The 9,966-nt window shown below is 44.8% G+C and overlaps 1 pseudogene; it reads left to right on the top strand.

The window, feature by feature from the left end:
- The first annotated feature begins 3,653 nt into the window (after nt 1–3,653).
- LOC109209432 lies at nt 3,654–9,005 on the top strand (annotated as a pseudogene).
- Nucleotides 9,006–9,966: the final 961 nt, after the last annotated feature.

Below are 9,966 nucleotides of genomic sequence, written 5' to 3' on the forward strand. Positions count from 1 at the left end.
CATATATATGCCAGCTACCGAGCCTCACTTCCTTTTGATGGGTCTCAGGAGCATCCAGCCATATGCCCCGTATCGGGTTTTGAGGCAGCTTGGGAGATGCCAAATAGTGCCAAAAGATGAAGATCTCAGTGCCCAAGTAGTCGAGATTGGTCCTGATGGCCAGTTTCCTGAAGCAGCAGTCCGCCAGATTTGGAGCGAGTGTCAATACTTGACGGCAAATACCTGTGTACGGGATCAATCCAAAGGAGAAGTTTCACCAGGGTACCATGCTTGGTATAGAAGGGAAATTGCGTTTGGGAGGCCGGCCAAAAGACCCCACCTTCAGGAATTTGCCGAGGCATCACAAGAATAGTGGGATTGGTTAGCCAAGGAGAATGAATACAGGGCAACCATAAGTAGGCTAGAAAAGCAAGTCCAAGACCTTCAGTTTGAAAATGGTTTGCAAGACGCATCCGATGAGGGTGAAAAGAAGAAGCTAGCCAAAGAAAATGAAGCCCTTCGAGTTCAAATTCGAGAGATGAAAATAGCAGCCGAAAACCCCGCCCGGAGTGTAAAGGATGAAAAGCTTATAAAGAACCTTAGGCAGAAAGTGGATGATTATGGTTTTGATTTGAACAAAGCGGAGAATGAATTGGCCAGGGCTCGGACACAATTGGCTAAGAATGCGGAAGAAAGAGCACGCCTGGTTAGACAATTAAAAGAGCAATATGACAATGAGGCTGCGGGGTTAAAGAAAAGGGTCATCACTGTCGAGAACAAAATGATCAAATAAGCCAAGGATTTTGAAGCTGAAAGGGAACAATGTTATGATCTTATGGCTCAGATGGAGGAACACCTTCACGACTCTCAAGTGTTAGAAGCCCGTAATCAACAGGTCGGGCGTCTGCTTCAGGAAAAGGGTAGGATCCGAGAGAGGGTCAGGTCCATTGCCGATTATATTGTTGTGAAGTGCCAATCATGTGAGGATATGGCCCGCACCACTTTCTTTGCGGCGGTGATGACATTTGTCCGACAAATCATGAGCAATTTGGAGAGGCTCCAAGGGGATCTTGCATATAGGCCCGCGGCGAGGCCGAATTATGCCCCGCGGGCCCCAGGAGTTTTTGAGGCATTAATGTATTCGTGATTTTTTTTGAGTCTGTACTTTCTTGAGGTTGAAGTCTGTCAAGTTTGCTTTGAGTCTGTTAGTCCTTTTGAGTCTGTATTTTTATCTTTTCAGAGTCTGTTCGTCCTTTTGAGTCTGTATTTTCATCTTTTCAAAGTTTGTTAGTTTCTTTTGAGTCACTTTTGTAATCAAAGCATTTGTTTTTTATGAAAAAATGAAAATCCCAAAATATTTTTATCATTTATATCCCCAAGAACTACGCTTGGTCTGATTCATGCGGGGTCGTGATACGTAGGCAATCTCCATAGGATTCAACCGTAACCAAATAAGAAAAAGAAAAAGAGAGGAAAAACAAGGAAGGAAAAGAAAAGAAAAAGAGAGAAAATAAGAAATCGTGAGAAGGAAGCAATGGTAAAACAGGCGAGGGAAATGAGAGAATAAAAACAAAGAGAAAGCAAAGTCAAGAATGAAAAGGAAAAGAAAAAAAGAGGAAAAAGAGAAGTTGCAAATGGAAATGAAAGAAAGCCGGGATGACGCATGCAACCGATCAAATGCATAATAGAAACGGTTAACTGCTTAGGTGCATTCATGCCCCCAAAATGTGCGATTACCAATCTGTTAAAGCCCTTATCACTAACAAGGTTGTTGTTGATGTATTGAGTCCAGGCAGGTGGTTAGTTGATTGGCATTCTGGCACCTCACTCCTACAACACCCGGTCCAAGGACAAACTGAACATGGCCAACCAAGAACTAGAGGCGAGTATTGTCGACCCGTCAAAAGAGGTGGAAGAATTGGATGTTAATGCGATGAAAGAAGAGATGTATAAGCTGAAGCAGCAAATGGCTGAAATGTACCAGGCCTGGGCAAAGGGACACCCACCACCGGTTTATCCCGCCAACCCTGCTTATATCCCACCATTGGCCCAACCTCAGGAGCCCCCTACTGTGAATTCATCTCCAGCCTTTCCCACCTACTAACAATGCTATAGCACCACCTCCCAAACACCACCAGCTCCATCACCCAAGCAAGTCCCATACCCTCCTCCACCAGTCACTCCTATTTTTGTGGCACCTCCACCCACTACATTACACAGATCTTCCAGTGAGCCTCTGTTCCAAACTCACGACAACCATTATTATCCCCCATAACCGACCTTCAAAGCACCAGAACCATGTTCTTACACTCCTCATTTTGATCTCTCGGCAGAAACTGAGAAGCCTCCTAAGAATTCTGAGCAGGAAGAGATGATTAGGAAAGTCAAGAGTTTGGAGCAATCTTTTAGGAATACAGGGGCTAGGTGGACAAATAAGCGTGGCATATAAAGACCTGTGTCTGTTCCCAGATGTCCAATTACCAGCAGGGTTCAAGTTGCCCAAGTTTGATTTATATGACGGGCATGGTGATCCAGTGGCACACCTGAGAGGTTTTTGTAGCAAGATGAGAGGGGCAGGCGGAAGAGATGAATTACTGATGGCGTATTTCAGTCAAAGTTTAAGTGGCTCAGCTTTGGAATGGTACACCCGACAAGATCATGGTCGGTGGTACACTTAGGATGATCTGGCCCAAGCATTTGCCTGCCATTTTCAGTACAATCTTGAAATTGTCCCAGACCGTTTGTCATTAACGGAAATTGAGAAAAAACCCGGGGAGAGTTTCAGAGAATATGGCTTCCGTTGGAGAGAGCAAGCAGCGAGGGTTGACCCTCCTATGAAAGAGAGTGAAATGGTTGATTATTTCTTGCAGGCCTTGGAGCCCACTTATTTCGGTCATTTGGTGTCAGCGGTAGGAAAATCCTTCAACGAAGTGGTAAAAATGGGAAGCATGGTAGAGGAAGGACTCAAGTCCAACAAAATAATGAGCTATTCAGCAATTAAGGCGACCACCCATGCTATTCAAAATGGCACTGGGGGTGTATTGGGAAAGAAGAAGAAAGAGGACGTGGCAGTAATTGAGTCAAGAGCTTGGTCCAGGGGCCCATCACCTTACTATAACCAGCCTCGACCCCATCCCCAAACTTACCCCCACACTCCATATGGCCCACCACAACACTACTACCCACCTCCAGATCCCCACTTCTCTGTCCATCATTCTCAGACATACACTCAACCTCCAGCCCACGCACAATGGCGTGTGCCAACCCCACAGAATACTTACCCAACTCCCCAAAATACCTATCCACCACCAAGAGCCTACAGAAATCCCCCTGGGACAGGTTTCCGGCCAGATGAAGCCTTCAAGAATGAGAGGGTACAGAAGCAGAAGACTTTCACTCCATTGGGAGAATCATATACTAGTCTATTCCACAGGTTGAGACAGTTGGGTATGTTGAATCCGATTGAGCGTAAGTTGCCGAATCCCCTTCTGAGAAATCTTGACCACTCGGTGAGTTGTGAATATTGTTCAGGGGCTCCAGGGCATGACACAGAGAAATGCTGGAAGTTGAAAACAGCTATTCAAGAGCTCATTGATACCCATCGGATCGAGGTCCAAGCCCCGGAAGCGCCTAATATCAACCAGAATCCGTTGCCGGCCCATCATGAGACCAATATGATTGAGATAGTGCAAAAAGGAGGAGAGCCTAAAAAGCCCTCACAGACTGTAATGATGATCAGGTCCAGCGAAGTCAGGCCAAGTGAGAAGTCAACTAGTGGGAAGTCTTTGATCAAGTTGAAAGAGACAGACAGTAAACCAGTTGTGGTAGTTCAGAAGGAGTCTTCAAGCGGGGTTGCAGTGAAACAGGAAAAAGCAAAAGTGGTGGTACTAGGGGCAACAAACAGGCCTGTCGTAATAGTGGAGGGTACTCGCACAGAGCCTATTATTATCAAACCAGTGACTCAGCTACCAATAGTCAACAACAAGGCCGTCCCTTGGAATTATGGCCGAATGACAGTGCTTTACAAAGGGAAAGAGGTTAAAGAGGATGTCTGTGAGACCCAAGGTCTGACCCGCTCGGGGAGATGCTTCGCCCCCAAGGAGTTAAGAAAAGCCAAAACCGCCAAAGATAACCCAGTGTTAGTGAAGAAAGCTGTGACCGAAGAAGAGCCAGAGGAGTTCTTGAGGAAGATGAAAATGCAGGACTATTCTATTATACAGCAGTTGAGGAAGACCCCTACCCAGATTTCATTGCTCTCATTGTTAATCCATTCGGACGAGCACCGCCGGGCGTTGATGAAAATCTTGAATGAGGCCCGCGTTCCGGACATGATCTCTGAAAACCATATGGAAAAGATAGCAAACAAGATTTTTGAGATAAACAGAGTCACTTTTTTTGATGATGAATTGCCGATGGAGGGCACTGAGCATAATAGAGCCCTTTACCTTACGGTGAAGTGTGAAGATTCCGTGGTTACCCGGGTACTAATTGATAATGGGTCCAGCGCCAACATTTGCCCTCTCTCCACCCCGGGAAAATTGAAAGTGGACAATGAAAGAATTCACAAGAACAGTATTTGCGTTCGAGGGTTCGACGGTGGAGGGAAAGATTCAGTCGGAGACATAGTGCTGGAGCTGACAATAGGGCCAGTTGAATTTACTATGGAATTCCAGGTGCTCGATGTGGCGGTTTCTTACAATCTTTTGCTAGGCCGACCCTGGATTCATGCCGCCAAGGCAGTGCCATCTACCCTGCACCAGATGGTTAAATTTGAATGGGACAGACAGGAAATTGTAGTGCACGGCGAGGATGGTTTGTGTGCCCAGAATGATGCCATTATACCCTTCATCGAAGTTGAAGACGACAAGGGGCCGTGGGTCTATCAGGTTTTTGATACAATATCAGTTGAAAAGATCCCAGAAGGGGAGTGTGTTCCAATTACGAAGGTAGCAGCCGCATCAGTCATGGTGGCTTCTGAGATGTTGAAGAATGGCTTCGTACCTGGAAAGGGTTTGGGTGCGTCTCTGCAAGGTATCGTACAGCTGGTGTCTCTCCCCAAAAACTTGGATACCTTTGGTTTGGGGTTCAAGCCTACAGCTGCAGACATAAGGCGAGCCAGAAAGTTGAAACAGAGAGCATGGGTTCTTCCAAAGCCTGTCCCACGTCTCTCCCGATCCTTTGTCAGGCCTGGTACTAAGAAGCGCCCAGCAACAACAATGCCCGGTTCTGTGGTTGGTCCTGATAAGGAGTTGCTTGAAAGGTTTGAAAAGTTGTTCGATGAGGTGAATATGGTGGAAGCTGGAGAGGGATCGAGCAAGTCAGATGTGCAATTTGTGGGGCCCAGTGCAAAGATCAACAATTGGGAAGCTACTCCTCTTCCTACTCGGAGGGAGTCTTGGTAGTCGGCTTTGATTTTTCTTTCAGTTTAATCTGGATTATTTCCAGGGTTGTAATTCAGATTCTATGTTCCATCCGTTTGGATGAGTTAAACCTTGTTACCTTTTAATTTCAATGAAATGCAATTTCCCTTCTTTTTCATTCCTGATAGTTTTTATTTTTCTTTTCTTTCTTGTACAGTCCTTTTTATGCTGGTTTCAGTGACATGACATGCATGAGGAATCTCCGGCCCAGTCTTAAATGCCAATCTAATTCTGAAATAATAATACAAGAAATTGAGTGTGATGATGAAGTGGAATATGATGATGATGAGGCTTTTGAAGAGATCAGTAAAGAATTAAGCCATTTTGAAGAAAAACCCAAACCTAACCTGAATGATACAGAAGCAATCAACTTAGGGGATCAAGATAATGTCCGGGAAACTAAAATAAGTGTCCATCTTGAACCACAGCTCAGAGAGGAGATAATTAAAGCGCTGTTTGAGTACAAAGATATTTTTCCATGGTCATATGACGACATACCGGGTCTAAGCACTGACTTGGTGGTTCACAAATTGCCCACTGACCCGGCATTTCCCCCTGTCAAGCAGAAGCTGAGGAAATTTAAAACTGATATGAGTGTGAAGATCAAAGAAGAGGTGCAAAGGTCATTCGGGTCACGCGGTATCCCACCTGGTTAGCCAATGTTGTGCTTGTACCAAAGAAGGATGGAAAGACCAGGGTGTGCGTTGATTACCGTGATCTCAACAAGGCGAGTCCGAAGGATAACTTCCCATTACCAAACATCCACATATTGATTGATAATTGTGCCAAACATGAGATTGGTTCTTTTGTGGATTGTTATGCGGGCTATCACCAGATCTTAATGGATGAGGAAGATGTAGAAAAGACGGCATTCATCACGCCATAGGGAACATACTGCTATAGGGTCATGCCATTTGGTTTGAAAAATGCTGGGGCAACCTACATGAGGGCGATGACAACCATATTCCACGACATGATACACAGGGAGATCGAGGTATATGTGGATGATGTAATTGTAAAGACCAGGAAGCAGTCTGACCACGTCAGGGATCTGAGAAAGTTCTTCCAAAGGCTTCGCAGGTACAATCTCAAGCTCAATCCTGCGAAATGTGCTTTCGGTGTTCCCTCTGGAAAATTGTTGGGATTTATAGTCAGCCGTCGAGGTATTGAATTGGACCCATCAAAAATCAAAGCCATCCAAGAATTGCCACCTCCGAAGAACAAGACTGAGGTGATGAGTCTGTTAGGGAGATTGAATTACATCAGCAGGTTTATCGCTCAGCTTACGACAACGTGCGAGCCTATCTTCAAGTTGTTAAAGAAGGATGCTGCGGTCAAGTGGACAGACGAATGTCAAGAAGCTTTTGATAAGATAAAGGGGTATTTGTCAAACCCACCGGTGTTAGTCCCGCCAGAGCCAGGGAGGCCTTTGATTCTGTATTTGACGGTTTTGGACAATTCGTTTGGATGTGTGTTAGGTCAGCATGACATCACCGGCAGGAAAGAGCAGGCCATATACTACCTCAGCAAGAAGTTCACAGCTTACGAGGTTAAGTATACTCAACTTGAGAGGACGTGTTGCGCCCTAACTTGGGTAGCACAGAAGTTGAAACATTACTTGTCATCTTATACCACTTACCTCATCTCTCGGTTGGATCCGTTGAAGTATATCTTTCAGAAGCCCATGCCCACAGGGAGGCTCGCAAAGTGGCAAATCTTGCTCACGGAATTTGACATTGTCTATGTGACCCGGACTGCAATGAAAGCTCAGGCACTGGCCGACCATTTGGCCGAGAATCCGGTGGATGAAGAATACGAACCTTTGAAGACATACTTCCCTGACGAAGAGGTAATGCATGTTGATGAGTTGGAACAAGTTGAGAAGCCAGGATGGAAACTTTTCTTTGATGGGGCTGCTAATATGAAAGGCGTGGGGATAGGAGCGGTACTTATTTCTGAAACAGGGCAACACTACCCTGTTACGGCTCAGCTTCGTTTCTATTGCACTAATAACATGGCCGAGTATGAGGCATGCATCTTGGGTTTGAGGTTGGCTGTAGACATGGGTGTCCAGGAAGTCTTGGTCATGGGAGACTCGGACCTTCTGGTACACCAAATTCAAGGGGAATGGGAAACACGAGATTTGAAGCTTATACCGTACCGACAATGTTTGCATGATCTTTGTCAACGGTTTCAATCAATAGAGTTCAGGCATATTCCAAGGATTCATAATGAAGTTGCCGATGCTTTGGCTACTTTGGCGTCAATGTTGCATCATCCAGATAAGGCTTATGTGGACCCTTTGCAGATTCAGGTCCGCGATCAGCATGCTTACTGTAATATGGTGGAAGAAGAACTTGATGGTGAGCCGTGGTTCCATGATATCAAAGAATACCTCAGAATGGGAGTGTATCCAGTACAGGCCACAGGGGATCAAAAGAGAGCAATTCGACGTTTGGCAAGTGGATTTTTCTTCAGTGGAGGGGTATTGTACAAAAGAACTCCAGATCTTGGGTTGTTGAGATGCATAGATGCTAAACAGGCCACAGCTATTATGGCCGAAGTACATTCGGGAGTTTGTGGACCGCATATGAGTGGGTACGTAATGGCAAAGAAGATTCTCCGAGTAAGTTATTATTGACTTACTATGGAGCGAGATTGTATCAGTTTCGTGCGCAAATGTCATCAGTGTCAAGTGCATGGAGATTTGATTCACTCTCCACCATCGGAATTGCACCATGGCCTTTTGTTGCGTGGGGCATGGATGTCATTGGGCCAATTGAGCCAGCAGCATCAAATGGGCACAGGTTCATTCTGGTGGCCATTGATTATTTCACCAAGTGGGTTGAGGCTAAAACGTTCAAGTCTGTGACCAAGAAAGCGGTGGTTGATTTTGTGCACTCAAATATCATTTGTCGGTTTGGGATACCAAAGGTGATCATTACAGACAATGGGGCTAATCTTAATAGTCATCTGATGAAAGAGGTATGTCAGCAATTCAAGATTACACATCGCAATTCCACCCCTTACCGCCCCAAGGCAAACGGAGCAGTTGAGGCGGCCAACAAGAATATAAAGAAGATACTGCGGAAAATGGTGGAGGGTTCTAGACAGTGGCATGAAAAGTTGCCTTTTGCATTGCTGGGTTATCGTACTACTGTTCGTACTTCAGTAGGGGCGACTCCTTATTTGTTGGTATATGGCACCGAGGTAGTGATACCTGCGGAAGTGGAGATCCCATCCCTTCGGATTGTCGCAGAAGCTGAAATTGATGATGATGAATGGGTCAAAACCTGCTTGGAGCAATTGAGTTTGATCGATGAGAAAAGATTGGCAGCAGTGTGTCATGGTCAGTTGTATCAACAGAGAATGGCAAGAGTATATAATAAGAAGGTGCGTCCACGAAAGTTCGAAGTGGGTCAGCAAGTGTTGAGACGTATTCTTCCACATCAGGCTGAGGCCAAAGGCAAGTTCGCCCCAAATTGGCAGGGGTCGTTCGTCGTGACGAGAGTGTTGTCCAATGGTGCTTTGTATTTGACAGACATAGAAGGCAAGTGTGTTGAAATGGCCATCAATTCTGATGCGGTCAAGAGATATTATGTATGATTTTCTTTATTTTAATTGTATTTATTTGTACTTGGCATGTTTTTAAGATTGGAATGACGAAGGCATTTTGTTCTGCTATCTAAACACTTTATCCCCCGTTACCCCTTTGAGCCTTGTTTATTTTCTTTGATACCCCTCTTTTGGAATCAGTAGCAAAGATCAGATGCACAATGTGAAAGATAAGTAAAAGAAAGGAAAGAAAAGAAAAGAAAGAGAAAGAAAAAGGAATAAAAAGAAGAAAAAGAAAAAGAAAAGAAGAATAAAAAATCAAAAGAGAAAAGGAAGAACGAAAAGAAAAGAAGGAAAAGTGAAAAAAAAGTCACAACAACAAAGCAATTTCTATGACATGAACTACGTTCGACCTGATTCCTTTTAAGGATACGTAGGCAGCCTCACGGTTCGGTTCCATCAAAATAAAAATCCAAAAGTCCCCAAGCAAAGAAACTGGGGCAGAAGTTGTGGTTGTTGTAAGAAATCTGATTCCGAAAGTTGTAATTTTTGAACCCATCTGAATTGTTTTGAGCCTTTTCATACCCTTTCTTTCTAAACACATCCAAAAGCCCACATTACGGTCCAAAGAAAGACCTTCCAATTAGTCTTCAAGAAATGCCAAGTCGAGCAAGAAGAGGTGATTCATTTCAGGGGCAACACTCTAGTCCAAGTAGGAAAAATAATAAAAATGAGAGAGTCTTATTGGTGAAAACCCTCACGGGCACCGTAAGGCGACGGGAGCTGAGAGAAGTCCAAAATGAGAGAGTCTTATTGGTGAAAACCCTCACGGGCACCATAAGGCGACGAGAGCTGAGAGAAATGAAAATGAGAGAGTTTTGTTGGTGAAAACCCTCACGGGCACCTTAAGGCGAAAGTGAGTTGAGAGATGAACAAATGAGAAAGGTTTGTGGGTGAAAACCTTTCATGGCAACGCAGGATAAACAAGGTTAAGGTTTGGGTGAAGAAATCA

This window comes from Nicotiana attenuata, unplaced genomic scaffold (genome assembly GCF_001879085.1).
Source record: "Nicotiana attenuata strain UT unplaced genomic scaffold, NIATTr2, whole genome shotgun sequence".
In the NCBI taxonomy this organism is placed as follows: Eukaryota; Viridiplantae; Streptophyta; class Magnoliopsida; order Solanales; family Solanaceae; genus Nicotiana; species Nicotiana attenuata.